We start from the raw sequence: 15,561 nt of genomic DNA, 5'->3' as shown, positions 1-15,561 counted from the left end.
ACCCCCTCCCCCCTCATCGTGGACAAGCGTGGACATTTTCGTAAACCCTGTGGCGTCCGAAGTAATAGTCGAGGGCTTAAAATTCGAATCTGTACATTGGACATTTTTTGTATCGGTAATAAAAAGGTGAAAAGGATAGATACTTGAACGGTTGTTTTCGCATTGCATTCAATGATTGAGCACTAATAGTATGCATCCATTAACTCGATTTGTTTACTTTTGTTACTTAGGACCTTTTCAAAAGTTACGCGAGAATTGTCCATGAGTTCACATTTATATTTCTGCTGGTTTCTTGTGAGAAGGCTGTTCTGCCGGTAAGCGCGTATTATACCTATCTCCCTTTAATGTATTATACAAACCCCTTAATGTTTCCTCGAAAGTTAACACCACTAGTTTGAGTCCAAGAAGCTTTTCTGAGCGGAAGCTCATGGTTCAAGCTTCCTGCCGGGTGCGTCTGGCAACACTTGCGCTAACGTTGGATCACCGCATGCGAGACAGCTTGCGGAAAAATGTAAACACAAGCACTATTTATTCAGCGCAATTCTCCGAAAGCTTCCGCTCATTCATTCAGCCCGCGGAGAGCAGCATCTCGGCTCTGTCTGGCCCTGTTTCATCTTACATCCACACTTCAGTTGCGCCTCAGTCGAGTAGGACCCTTCATCGCGTAAGGTGGTGCGTTTGTTCGATTTTCTCGCGTCGGCGTATAGGTCATCTCTGTGTTCGGACACATTAGAGGAGAGGTGTGCGTTTCTTAGCGTTTTATTGGGTTGCTAACGTCGCCCGGATTCGGGTTTTTTTTTTCGCTATTTGTGCAATGAGCGAATATTTGATATTATTTCGTGTGTTGGAGTTGCGAGATCTGTGATATCGGGGCTCGCATCGATGTGCGATGTGGCTTAAAATGTGAGAATTGGTTGAATTCTAGCATCCAAAGTATCCCAATGTTTACTTTGGATTATATCACGCAATAGCGCTGACACCAGCCACAACGGCATTGTTTTTGCTCTCTTGGGTTTGTGTGGGTGAACCTGTGCGTATTGGGTGCTATCCACGACGTGTCACATCGGTTCGCTAGTCGCTAGCAGCAGCAGCAGCAGTAGATAGTGGTGGTGTGGCGATACAAGAGCCGAGCCTGCGCGTATGACGAAGACGACGACTACGGTGAGAGAGTGGATGGCAATAGGTATCTACCTGACATCGGTGAGCTCTGCTGAAGTGAAGTAAGGTGATAATGAAAGCAAAACAAACATAGCGAAACACACATAGAAAAAAAGAGGCGAAATGGATGAGGAAAAATAATCACAAAGGTTAATGCACAGTGATTTGTCGTGTTAGTAGTGGGATTAAATAGAGAGCTCTAGAGACGTGGAAGAGAGGTAAACAAGTGGTGATGTAAATGCGGAAAAGCAGAAAGTAACCAAAACAAACTGGTTTGTATCTGTTTTCGCACCTCGTAAACACTCCGTTGCAATCCGTCGTTTGGGTTCCGTCTGGTGGTGATGGAATGGCATAGAAAGAGGAACCCATAGATGATGATGTTGATGCTGATGCAGACACAGCGCTGCTTTATGGTTGTGTTGTGCGCAAAACGGGCGCCTCAAAACAGTGCGGCTGTGATACAAAACACTCGCGAGAGCTGCTAGTCTCCGTGTTGTGTTGTGTTGTGTTGAGCCTCCGAGTCCGAAGAGTTGCATATGTTTGTGTATTGATTTCTAATGTGCTGCTGCTGTCTCGAGTTGGCGAAGCTTTGCAGTAGGTGTAGACGTCCGGACTGTTCCACTGCACAATAGCGTATCGCGCGTATTCGCGGTGGTGTTTCGCGTTGATCCTGAACCACCACCCGGTCTCGGATGACATGTGATAGTTTTGAGAAAAGTGAAAAAAGTGTATTAAAAATTGCTACCAATGTGTAATTGCGATGTGGTACCGAAGGAAGTGACTTGTTTTCACGTGTTCATACGCGAATGTGACCTCATGAATACGTCAGCGTAAATTGTGATTGCCAATGCTGGAAACAGTGGTTTAAAATATTGAATTGTACGTGAACGAAGTATATTAACCCGTTGTTTCTTCCCCGGTGAATGCATTGGTGCTGCTTATAATCTATTGCACCGAAAAACAGTGCATAAATTCGTTGAAATAAGAAATTGGTCGAACGAAATCAACCTGTAAAAGTGGATTTTGTCTTGGCTGTACAAGTTGACAAAAAGGTAAATTTCTTAATTTTTCTTCTTTTTGCGTTCAACGTTTTTATGATTCTGATGACAGAACTTATACGAGTAGAAGGAAAAAAAACTAAAGATAAATATTTCATGATCAAAAAGTCGTTCTCATATTTTGTTTGCTTTTTACTGTTTTTTACGTTTTGATAAAGACAATTTTTAAACTATACGACCTTGACTAAGGGGAGCCTTATCATAGTCTTCATTGTAAATTCGTAACAGGTCGCAATGTTTGAAGAAAACAATTCAAAGGGACAACAGTGTCAAAATCTAGAGTTAAAAATCTTAAAAAAGTTACTGGAGAGTTGTGTCCGAGACACGACCACATGGTTTCAGTGATGCCAACCTTCTTGATTTTTCAGGATTTCCCAGATTTTTTGACAGGTCCCCTGATATCCTGACATGCACTCAGTTTTGCTTGATTTTTTCTGAAACGATCCTGATTCTCCCTGACTTATGTACTTTTTACTTTAGCAGTATAAAAATTATCTATAATAAATATATTGGGAACACTGATAAGTTTTAGTGGTTGGTTGGTGAGTAAAGATTCATCACAAAGCATGGACGATGAATTCAGAGAAATTCTGTTCATTGATTTCTCTGCAATTGACTGTGGTGATGCTGTAGTTTTTTTTGGGTAACATTATAGGAGGTTGTGTCCAAGACACGACCACTTTGTTGACGTAGAACTGCGCTGTTATTTCGTTCAAGTCGATTGTTCATAACTTCGGATATTATTTTACACACACACACTTATCTCCGCTATCTCCGAACAAGCGATGTTCATTGCTTCGTATCTGGAACGATACTGAAAGTTTGCCTTCTTTCTTTCTTTCTTTGTTTTTAAGAGGCTTTAAACTTTGAAGTTCATTCGCCTCTATCGTTTGCCTCAGCGAGATCCAATATTTATGCTCTAGGCAAATATTCTCGTTCGTTCTTCTTCTCTTCTTTGTTCACAGATTTTAAATCATTCCCCTTCGTTGATCGCCGATAAGTTGCTCGTTATTAACGGCATGGGTAGGGAAGCTCACAAATGACAAATGTATGGAAAATGGAAATGCTTCTAGTTTTCATCATTTTGAATCCATTACACACCAGGGGATTGTAATACAGGGTTTTCCAACTTTAAATTCCGAAAGTAAATTGAAATAAAACACACTTAGAATTCGAATTTCGATGAAACTTGTATTTCAAATTAAAGTTTGGTTTATGCCATTATGTGTGAAATACGCACACCTTGATCCGGAACAGGTAATTTTCGATGACTTTTCGGCACATATGAGGAGGTATCTCGGTCATAACTTCACGAATGTTGTCTTTCAAATGTTCAAGAGTTTGCGGAGAGTTGGCATAGACACGGTCTTTCGCATAACCCCACAAAAAAAAGGCTAGCGGGTTCAAATCGCATGATCTGGACGGCCAATTGGCATCACCAAAACGCGAAATTATGCGTCCCTCAAATTTCGTTCGCAATATGGCCATGTTCGGTCGTGTTGTGTGGCACGTGGGGCCGTCCTGCTGAAACCACATGTCATCCGTATCCATATATTCAATTTGTGGCAAAAAAATCGGTTAACATGCGGCCATAGCGCTCACCATTCACAGTTACCGTCTCGCCGTCCTCATTTTCAAAGAAATACGGCCCGATGACTCCACCAGACCATAATGCGCACCAAACAGTGACTTTTGGCGGATGCAATGGCCTCTCAACAATCACGTGTGGATTTTCTGAGCCCCATATACGGAAATTTTGGGTGTTCACATAGCCACCGAGCTCGAAATGTGCCTCATCGCTGAAGAAAATTTGATGCGAAAATTCAGCATTTTGCTGCTGTTGTTCGTTCACCCAATCGACGTATGCCCGACGCATTCCATGGTCACCACGCTCTAATTTTTGTACCAGTTGGACTTTATATGGATGTAGGTGCAAGTCCAAATGCAAAATTCGTCACAATAATGTGTTAGACAAGCCCAATTACTGAGCACGCCGTGGAATCGAAACATTCGGGTCATCCTCCACACTGGCAGCAACAGCAGCAATATTTTCTGCCGAACGCACATTACGATGATGCACAGGTTTCACAATATCCGCTACGGATCCAGTTTGTTCGAATTTACGCACTACATTAGCGATTGTGTACTCTGTAGGCCGTCCATGACGACCAAAATCCGTCTGTAATGCTCGAAAAACATTTGCCGGGTTTTCATCATTTTTATAGTATAATTTAACAAAATCAACACGTTGTGCGATGCTAAAACGATCCATATTGTAAAATGGCAGACATTCAACTGACGATATGACGCTTTGGTTGACAGCTATGTCAAACGGTTGTCAGCGCGGGGCTGTTACTTTCGGAAGCCCGAAATGGAAAACCCTGTAAATAGCGTAAAAAACAAATCTTGGAGAATTTACGATTCGTTTGGTATGTAAATCGTCAAAATCCGTTCGCGGCAAAAATAGTTATTAACGTTAACTTTATTTCATAAAAACGTGACCTGTTTTCTGATTTGGCACCCTTAATGAAAGACGTAGTTCTACGTTAAAAAATATAAACGATTAATAGCTTCGGTGAAACACTGGCTTTCCCACTTCTGCGAGAGTTTATACCATGCTTAATAATTCTTTCACATTCCTCAGCATCGGTAGCATGGATTTTCATTCAATTTAATCTTCATAAAACAAGGATAAGAAATATACTATGAATAATATATAACGGTACTCAGTATGAACAAAAGTTGTCAGCCATGCTTGAGGAAAGGCCCGATGAAAAACTCCATGTATTGCTTGCGGCAAAGAGCATGGTTCTGTAAGTTCAAACAGAAGGATGAAAGGCGGAAGACGCCAAACTAATTGTTGTGTTGATACATTCGAACTCCTAAACTGCATTTTGAGGACTGTTTCAAAAGATATACGAATTATAGCATATATTTTTTATTTGAAAACAACACATTAATACACATTTTTAGTGAACACCTACTGAAGTTTACATAAAACAAAGAAATCTTGTTTATCTTTCACAATCTCACATAATCTTCTTAATCTCACAATGCATATTCTGCGTATGATTTGACAAAGTTGTACATCATTGCTTTTTCAAGTAATAATAATTCCGACCGCTAAGGGTCAACTCTCGTTAATTGAAATAATGAAATTGTTGTTTAGTGCATACCAAAAGATTGACTTGTTTCGGGATAACAATAAAACTCGAGGTTTCATGCAATTTCTCAAACATTTGGCATGTACTGCGCCCCGTTGGGTGATTTTCCAGGTTTCGAACAATCCAAATTTTGAAGTTTGCGAAACTAGTAAATGTAGTCCGATTGAGCTAATATTTTGCGTAGAGTATATTATCGTGCAAACCAATATTTTACAAGAAGTCCCTAGCGATAGCAGAGCGGGAGCAGCGGAGCGGGAACAACGAAGCGGGAGCAGCGGAGCGGTCATCAGGTAAGTAACCCTTTTTTTCAGCTTTCGGCGGACACCAAGTCGGCAATTGTTGGAGATATTGGCACTACGCGAAAACTATCCGGTAAGTACTTTCACTTTATTACTTTCTAATTCACTTTATTAAAAATAATCAAAATAATTCAAAGGCTGACGCTTCAGCCGTCAGAGAGGTAAAGGAGGAGGATGAGTCGTCTCGAAGGCCTTTTTATATTGAGTTCAACGGAAGCGTTATGGTCTCCATGACGTTTAGTATGGCCTCCGTCAGACTTGTCATTTGACATGTTCATCGATTTCGATGAACAAGGGATTGTATTCGATGTGCGAGGAAATCTAACGTACAGATGTTGCAGTTATCTTCTCCGGGCATCGAACAGTCCCGTATGAAACATCGAGATAATAATTTTCATTGGCACTCTAATCCATGCGCTTTGCCTGGTATTCCGAAGAAACAATATAGTCCCAGAGAGTCGATTTTTGGCTAAAAAAATATTTTTTATTATTCGAGGGTACAGTAGACTTTGACGTTTCATGCAAGACATTTGGCATCAATTTTTTTTAAAACCCCGATTTCATGTATCTACTTGGGTGATTTTTCAATTTTCGAAATAACGAAAACATTGACGGCTGTGCGTCACTAGTAAATGAATTTCGAGTGAGCTAACATTTGGTATAGGGTAGTTTTTCGTGGGAATCAACATTTTCGAGAAAGTTCAGTTTGGAAATTAGAGATGAGCATTCTCATCGGCACTCTAGTGTATCTAGAAGATTTTATTTTTCTGTTGTGTAATATTCGCATACATTAGTATAACAGCAGAAGTGATTATGTGGATAGCTTGGTTGTGTGGAGCAGCCTTACAACTCAGCCAGTCTTGGTTCGATTCCTGCTCGGCATCGTTTGGGATTATTTTTGGTATAATTCCAAGCTGACATTCAGTCGGAGAGACTGAGAGGTCCGATACATACCTACAAACATTTTAACAGTTTTAAAAAAATAGTGCTTTTATTTGTGCATTTGACCCTTTAACGTTAGATAAAAAAAGCGTGTTTTCGGCTTACGCTAGTTTAGGTCGACAAATTACCTATGGAATTATGCAAACGGGTTAAGGGGGGGGGGGGGGGAGGTTAGGTGGGTTAACTTACGCTGGATAATTCCGGAGAGAAATCGTTTGCTGCACCGGTCATTTTGTTGGACCACTGGTTCATAAAAAGATCATGCTGGTTTGTACACCAACGTACACCAACAATCCTTTATTTTTTCCAATTATGCATATTTGTGAAACCAACACAGTGTGGTAAGATTATGTCAAGAGATTTTGGTATGATTGAGGGAAGTGGCATGACAAATATTTCATTCGAAAGACGAAATATCTATAAATAATGTTTGTTACATACGTATCCAAATTTTGTTTCAATAGTTGGAAAATAGCTTTGAAAATAAACTATCGAAGTAACGAAAATCTATGTGACTGTTCGATGGGTCAATTGTGCTCGCTCTGGCCAATCCCGTTCCTATTTGGCTACCATGTTGAACGAACGTGCAAAACTGTTCGAATTGCATCCGCAGAACATACACGGAAGAAGCTCTATATTTGCACTTGCTTTGACTTTAGAAATCTTTCAAAATATTCTTTCAGTGAGAATTAATTCAGATGCAACTTCAAACAAATAATTACTAAGCCAGCGGTAGTCCTACACCAACCTTGCGGTTATATCAGATATAGTTTCAACACTGTTTGTTAAATTTAGTTGGAATCAAACAATATTCTTATTAAAAGTATAAAAAAATAAAAAGAGGTTACCGTGTAAGATATACACTAGGGTGCTAATGAAAATGGTCACCTTTAATTTCAAAAAGTTACCTCATAAAAAATGTTCACCACTTCGAAAAAACTCCTATGCCACATATCTGCTCAATCGGACTCAAGGGAGAGTGGCGCAAAGCGGTCAAAGTTTGAGTTTTTTGAAAATCGTAAAATCCCCCTAGGGGGGAGTAAAGGAAATCTGGGATTTTTTTCGGCATGCGAAACGAAGAGTATGGTTTTGGGTGCCAATAAAAATAGTTATCTCGGTTTTTCATTCGGATTTGCACGATAATGTACCCTATGCAAAATATTAACTCATTCGGACTTCATTTAATGGTATCACAACGTTAAAATTTGAAAAAAATGTTGGTGCCAAATGTCTTAAAATTGCATGACACGTTGAGATTTACAGTTATCTCAAAAATATTTTTTTTTCGCAAAACGATTTTTCAGACGAAAAATCACCGAATTTTGTCAAAAAAATGTTTTTTTTGGCACGAAAATTTCGGCGATTTTTCGTCTGAAAAATCGTTTTGCGGAAAAAAAATATTTTTGAGATAACTGTAAATCTCAACGTGTCATGCAATTTTAAGACATTTGGCACCAACATTTTTTTTATAAACCCCGATTTCCGGTGATTTTCGGTTTTCAAAAAACTCAAATTTTAACGTCTGCGACACCAGTAAATGAAGTCCGAATGGGCTAATATTTTGCATAGGGTATGTTATCGTGTAAATCAACATTTCGTAGCAAGTTCCGAATGAAAAATCGAGATAACTATTTTTTATTGGCACCCTAAACCATACATTAGTTTCGCATGCCGAAAATAACTAAGTCCCAGAGTGTCGATTTTTGACCAAAAAAATTCGAGATGACACTAGATCTCGACGTTTCATGTCATTTTAAGACATTAAAAAATTAAAAAAAAAAATCGAAAACCACGATTTCCTTTCCCCGATTTTCTAAAAAAAACTCAAACTTCGACCGCTTCGCGCCACCTTCCCTTAAGTCCGGTTGAGCTTAAATTTGGCATAGGGTGTTTTTTCGAGGTGCTGAACATTTTGTCGTTTGGGTCGTTTTTTTCCCATACATTCATTGGCACCTATATATAAACTTTTTAAATTTTTAATTTAATTTTTTAGCAAGTTTTTCTAACAGTGCATTTAAAATGTTATTTTTCCTCGTAAATTGATTGAACTTCTTATAATTTGTCAAATAACATAGTGTAGTAAAACAGATCTCGAATCTCGAGCATTGATTTTTTGAATTAATATGATTAGGGATAAGCCCTTATAAAAATCGTGATAAAAAATGGTCATATGATAATAGAAATAATAATTTTGAGTAGCGGCCGGTTAATTTGGAGTGTAATTATTGTATACTAGGAAAGTCGCTTGAAAAGTAAGTGTACAAATAAAAAAAACATTAAGGTAAATAATTTCGGTTTGTCCAGTTTAAAATATGATCATGGTTTGTCTACTTTTTTGTATTCTCTAGTTCAGCGCACTTGTGTCAAACCAGGTATTCAAATGTTTCCAAACATATGCTTAAATTTTTTTCTTCTCTTTAATAGTGACTTTAAACACGTTTCGGCTGGTTCGCCACTTTTATTTCCAATTTTGGAAGAATGTCGGGAGTGAGAATTGAACTCGTGATCTCGTGAATTGAACCGCGTGAGAGGTATGGATCTTACCACTACGCCAGATCGCCTCCACATGAATAAAATAGTCTATTCCATGATTTACAGTAGTTTTATAGGACATTTTTACGGATTCACATGTTTTGAAGGTTTTTAAAAGCCACCTTCTATTGGTGTCATTCGTCCCTCATTTGAGCTAATTTTCAACCAATCAACCATCAGATATTTATTTGGTACGTATTCAGACCTTTTCTGGATTATAACATTTACAAATATTTCAAACATCGTGCTTGCACACCATTTTGATCAGATTTATTCTTTTAAACCGTGTAATTAATGCATCTCGTTGAACTCAATTCTGATCATGGTTTGTTCAATGCGCTGATGTTGGTTTGTCCACATCGTTACTATGGCAGCCGCTTGGCGCGCAGCAGTTTATTTATGTTGTTTGGTCAACGCTTGGCATTTCACAATTATTCAATTGCTTATCTCAAGAAAAATAAAATATTATTCATTTTGAAAGATACATACAAATATTTCCTATCAATTGATGTAAACATCTTTGCGATCTATTAAGAAATGCTCGAGTTATAAGTGTTTGAAATCTTTCATATTTTCCTACATTTTCAGTACTTAGGTTTTCATTTGGCCCCTTATATCTTCTGGTTAGACGTAATCCTACGTCATAAAAATCAATCCACTTCCTCGGTTCAACCGAATGCTTGACACAAAGATACAGACCAATCTGGCTGAAATTTAGAGTGTTCTTTCAAGAGATGTTGCTCACGAAACATAACCTCGATAGTAATACAATCCCTCTGCATTTGCGCGGACAATACTTTTTCATGATTTTCGATTTTAAAGCGTCCATAATTTTTCTAAACGCTACACCCAAACTATCGTTGTCAGAAAGCATTTCATTTTCGGCAGAAACCTTGCCTTTTCGTGTCTTGAAGCGTCAAATGGGCACATAAAATCATCTGTCCCCCAACACTTTAAAGAGTTTGTATGTATGGAAGCAGATATCTCTTTCTTTTTTTAGTTTTTCATCTTGTTTGGGATTGCACCCCAAAAAAAGTCCAAGCGACTTAACTCGAGAATTAATCATACAAACGAACCCAAATTTGGCATGTGGAGGTTTTATGGTACAATAAAGGGTTTTATGGTGTATAGACACTCCTCCTCCCTCTCTAAGGGGTGGAGAAACTGTCATACAAATGAAGCATAAATTTCTGCATAACTCAAGAACTAATCTAGCAAACGGAACCAAATTTGGCATGTGGAGGATTTAGGGATCGATAAATGTTTCTATGGTAGTTTGACGACCCCCCCTCCCTTAGAGGGGGGGATGCTGCATAACTTGAGAATCAATGAATAAAAATAATATAAGGGGCAATAAATGTTTCTGGAATGGAGAGGGTGTCCCATAAAAATAACACACATATTTCAACCAAACATGACAATTGAAAATATGCGGAAAACTCTGAAGGGATGGAAAAAATCGGAAAATTCAATTCTCACATGTTCTATATTTACATAGTGACAAGCGTTGTTAGTCCATTTGGTGTTTGCGCCAACGAAATAGATTTTTGTTTGGAAGTGGAAATGGATTTTAATGTGATAAAACGCACTCCTATATCGTCTTCTATCTATATAAATGAAAATGGATCGCAGAAACTGTTGATAAGAGCAAAACTCGAAGAAGGAATTATTCGATTTAGGGCTGCCTTCATTCTATTATATTTTTTGTTTCAAACATTTATTCGATGTAACGGAGAAACATGTTATTTGCAAATGGTTGAAAAATCTTGAACGTGAATTGTGTCTGAAAATAATGAAATGATACTATAATAAATGATATAACGTCATTATAACGAGTTGTGGTAGAAATCCTAGGAAATTTATATTAAAAGTAAATTGTAAAGGGTCAATTAGAAGATGAATCAATGAACAGTTCTGCGATTGGAACCATGATCGTAAGTAAAAAAACGTGAACGTTTGGAGGTATTAATAACAAAAAATAAATTTTAGGCGGGACGGAGTTTGCCGGGTCGGCTAGTATATTATACAAATGCCTACTAGTATTTGAGGGTCATGAAATTTTCCATTATTTTTTGGTTCATTTAATGTAATAAATCGGGATGACAAAACATGAGCTAAAAATCTATTTTGGTTGTATGGATATTGTTCACTATTTACGATGAATAATAGTGATGCTAAAAGCCGAATACTGATTGTGTATACGTAAAGCATTAATCAGAACCAAAGTGAAACAGTGAAAAAGAACAAAGAAATGCCCATTGGGAAACTTTGCAGAATTGCGAATTTAATCCTCCACTCAAGGCATTGTTTTTAAATAATTAATATGTATATATCAGACTGTCCATTATGCACTTATGGATAATTTTTCTGTCAGATCTCTCATATTTATTGAATTTATTACTGCACTTCTCCACACTGTCATCTATTTCATTGATTAATCCCATTACCTGTCATTATCCACTCACTTTGGTGCTACATACAAATACAATACGAAAATCCAGCAGTATTTTTCTTTTCATTCTCACATCATGATTGATGTGATATTTTAACTTCCCTCACCACGAACAATTCATATTATTTAGTCTGAATTTATGCATCCTCGGTGTCCGTGTTGACATCGACCTTGAGCACCTTTTACCAAGAGTTTCTTTTGTCAGCCCATTCACCAGAGATTCATGTTCTGCATATTGCAGTTTTTGTGTTTTTTTTGGTTGTTTATGGTCCCGCCTCTTCTTTTTCGTGCGTTTACCTACGTGGAAACTCCTGCTGTTGCTTCCGTCACCTTGAGATTGCGCTTCTTTCACTTCACGCTACTCGCGCCAGCTTTACAGTTGTTTAATATTTTTTTCAATGAAAATCATGTTTAGCGAAGAATGGTGTTGTTTTCATCTTCGACTAAGGATAACGACAGCATGGTGGAGGATTGTCCCGTCCTTCACGGAAACGCAAGATTCTGCCCGTGAACATGCCAGTTTACATATTCGTGGAAATGTTACAAACAAATTCAACGACGAAAATCGAGTGAAAAGATAGTGTCACCTGTGAACTAGACCGAGAAATGACAGCAAAAGCCATTTCGAAGGTCACATCTTACGCTTGTGAGAAAAATCATTTCACGAAAAAGAACTAACATCAAAGTTCATGTCTCATTCTCACTGATAATAATCGCGCACCGTTCCCCCGTTTATAGCAATCTTGGCGACACGGAACCGACGCCGTGAGCTAAGCTAAGTTCTAATAATCATTGCGCTAAATGGAACCATAAACTAGTTAGAACGCTATTCAAATAGGTTTAATGAACACACCATTGACTTGGCAGCACACACAAAAAAAAAAGCCTCAACCCTGCTGTAATCGTTACTAATTGCGCGCTTGAAACTTGATTCACGTGATTTAGTATCACAAGATTAATTAGCTATCGAAAAGAAGGGAAAAAAGCCGGTCAGTCTGATCGGTTCGAAACGGATCTTGTCTAGAACAATTAGAATCTTTCAGATGAATTAAAACTATTTTTGAGCCATCGGCCATCCTGACTCCAACTTCATGGTAGGCACTGAATACAAAATTATGCAAGACTAAACATTATGTCACGAGGATGCAAAGCAAATAAATGATTTATTATTGAACAGCCTGGCAATGTTATCTCGCGTAAGCTCGGGGACGAGCGCGGAGTAGTCTAATCACTTGCGAGAATAATCAGCAAATAAGATTCGAACTTGGGCAACTAGAGGGAACACACAGCCACAGATGGGTGTCTATTACGCAATCGATTAGTGTGGAGAGATGTTTCAGTCGGGCGAGGAATGATATGTCGATCAGAGTGATTAATCATACCTCGAGTGGCGTGAAGTTTTACGCTTCAGCTCACTCATGTATTTGTTCAAGCTTTGCCCATATATCCTAGGGAGCACATCAGACGAGCATGAACTTCGTTCATGTTACGGATAGTGTTAAAACTATCCGTAACATGAACGAAATTGGAAGTAACTCTGTGCTATGAGGAACATATTGAAATATTCATACATCCCCGTGTCGTTTGCTATCAGTCGTGGATTCATTTGGGACCGGAAGATAACAGATAACAGTGAACATTATCAGGATATCACAACAAAGTAGGTCACCCCGTTGAACCAAAATAGCCAAAATAACAAGATTCGCTACTTCGCTAATGCATGGTGTTATTTCTCAGTAAATATATCCGATAGAATCTCCTTCCTCGTTCTGGTGCTATCCAATCAATTTCCGGAGATTCGTTAGAGCGGTGGGGGTATGACAATTGTCAGACCCTAGGTAAAATGTATCTCGTTCCTCGTTTCGAAGTGTATAGTATTTCAATTCCATCTTCGGCAGCTAAAGATGCTTTTTCGTGTCCTGAAGCGTCAAATGAGCAAATAAAATAATATGATTCAAGAGCTTCAAAATGTTTGTTTGTATGGGATCAGACATCTCTTTCTTTTTAAACGGTTTTATTTAGCTTGCCCTAGTTGTATGTTTGTATGTTTCTAACATGTCTGTAGCGCTGTCCCACATTAATATAAATTTGACCCCCTTCCTGTTGACCGATTTATCTGAAATTTGGAACACAGCTTTATCTCTACAGTCACTATAAAACTGCGTTTTTCATTATCTTGAAAATCCAAGATGGCGGCCGCTACAAAATGGGCGATTACATATTTTCTCAAACCTCATTAATATGGGGGTTTCCAAAGCTCCATCAATATGGGTATCAAATAAAAGGACTTGGTTAGTAGAGCACATTTATTTATGAAAAATGCAAATCCAAAATGGCCGCCACCACAAAATGGTGCCATATATTTTTTTCAAGAAATCATCAATATGAGTATCAAATGAAAAGGCTTGAATAGTAGACAGCTAGTTATGAGAAATGCAAATCCAAAATGATCACCACCACAATGGCGCCATATATTTTTTTTACAAAATCATATCAATATGGGTATCAAATGAAATGATTGCATCGCTTTCACTGAAACATGGCTTAATGGTAATACTTTGTCGAAACAAATTTTCGGGCCATTTTACGACGTTTTACGTCTTGATCGCTCCGTTAATAATAGCAAAAAAAAAAATACTGGTGGCGGAGTTGTTCTTGCCATTAACTCAAAGCTCAATGCACGTGAATTGTTTCCTCCCAATGGACAGTTTATAGAACAGATCTGGGTTGCTGTTCCACTTCGCTTCTACACCACCTTTATCGGAGTTGCATATATTCCACCCGATCTAACCAATGAACCATCAGTGATCGATCAGCATATTTCATCGCTTGGCTGGATAACCGAACAAATGGAACCTAAGGACAACATTCTCCTGCTTGGTGATTACAATTTACCGGGCATTAGCTGGATGAATAGTTCTTCGAAATACTTCTATCCTGATACTGTACGGTCAACCATGAATCGCCAAACCGTGCATCTTCTAGACAGTTTCAGTTTTGCTGGGTTATGCCAAACAAATGGAAATCCTAATGAAAATAATCGGATTCTCGATCTATGCTTTACCAGTACCGAAATCATACCGTGCGTAGCTGTGATTGAGGCGCCTTCTCCTCTGGTGAAATCGTGTATTCATCACCCTCCGCTTCTCATTCCGTTACGTGTTCCACATCCAGCCGAATTCGCACGCACGACAGAATCAGTATATTACGATTATAGGAAAGCTAATTACTCATCAATGAATAGATTTTTCTTGAGCATGAATTGGAACGAAATTTTAGACTACTCAGATTTAGAGGCAGCTACTCTAACCTTTTCTCATGTGTTGCTCTATGCCATCGACCAATTTGTTCCGAAAAAAAGGAATCGTAGAACCCTTCATCCACCTTGGTCAAATTATCAGTTGAAACGCTTGAAAACAACTAAACGATTCGTTTTAAAGAAATATTCTAAAAATAGATGTATTTTGTGGAAAGCACGTTATACAATAGCTAACAACAATTATAAACGCCTAAACAGTTCATTATTCGGCAAATATCAGGACCGCATGCAATCTTCATTGAAAAGCAACCCGAAACGTTTCTGGTCATTTGTTAATGACCAAAGGAGAGAGTCCGGACTACCGACTGTAATGGTGCGCGACAACATTGAAGCCTCGACTGGAGAAGATATCTGTGAACTGTTCCGAGTTCAGTTCAAAAGCGTTTTAGTGGAAGAGTACCTTGATCATGATCAAATCACCGCTGCAGTTAATAACACACCCCAGTTTAACTCGCCTGTAACACCTCCTATGATCAGTCCCAATATCGTGGACGCAGCATGCAGTAAGCTGAAACAGTCTACAAATCCTGGACCTGATGGCATTCCCGCCATTATTCTGAAGAAGTGCTCGACAAGTTTGTCGCAAACACTAAGCATCATATTCAACTGCTCCATCCAATGTGGCATCTTTCCGAAA

The 15,561-nt window shown here is 38.5% G+C and overlaps 1 protein-coding gene across 5 annotated transcripts in view; it reads left to right on the top strand.

Moving 5' to 3' along the window:
• Window positions 1–15,561, top strand: part of LOC129764841 (uncharacterized) — a 433,851-nt gene that overhangs the window by 100,304 nt on the left and 317,986 nt on the right. For 2 of the 5 annotated variants that reach the window (XR_008741257.1, XM_055764363.1), the window contains exon 1: window positions 636–2,210. The exons of the other annotated variants lie outside the window; for them this stretch is intronic. The gene's annotated coding sequence lies outside the window, so the exon portion shown is untranslated. Of the gene's footprint in view, window positions 1–635; window positions 2,211–15,561 lie in introns of those variants that run through there. 5 annotated transcript variants of the gene reach the window in all.

The sequence above is a fragment of the Toxorhynchites rutilus genome, chromosome 2 (assembly GCF_029784135.1).
Source record: "Toxorhynchites rutilus septentrionalis strain SRP chromosome 2, ASM2978413v1, whole genome shotgun sequence".
NCBI classification, from domain to species: domain Eukaryota; kingdom Metazoa; phylum Arthropoda; class Insecta; order Diptera; family Culicidae; genus Toxorhynchites; species Toxorhynchites rutilus.
The sequence above is the reverse complement of the archived record's forward strand: the minus strand, read 5'-3'. Positions and strand labels throughout refer to the sequence as shown.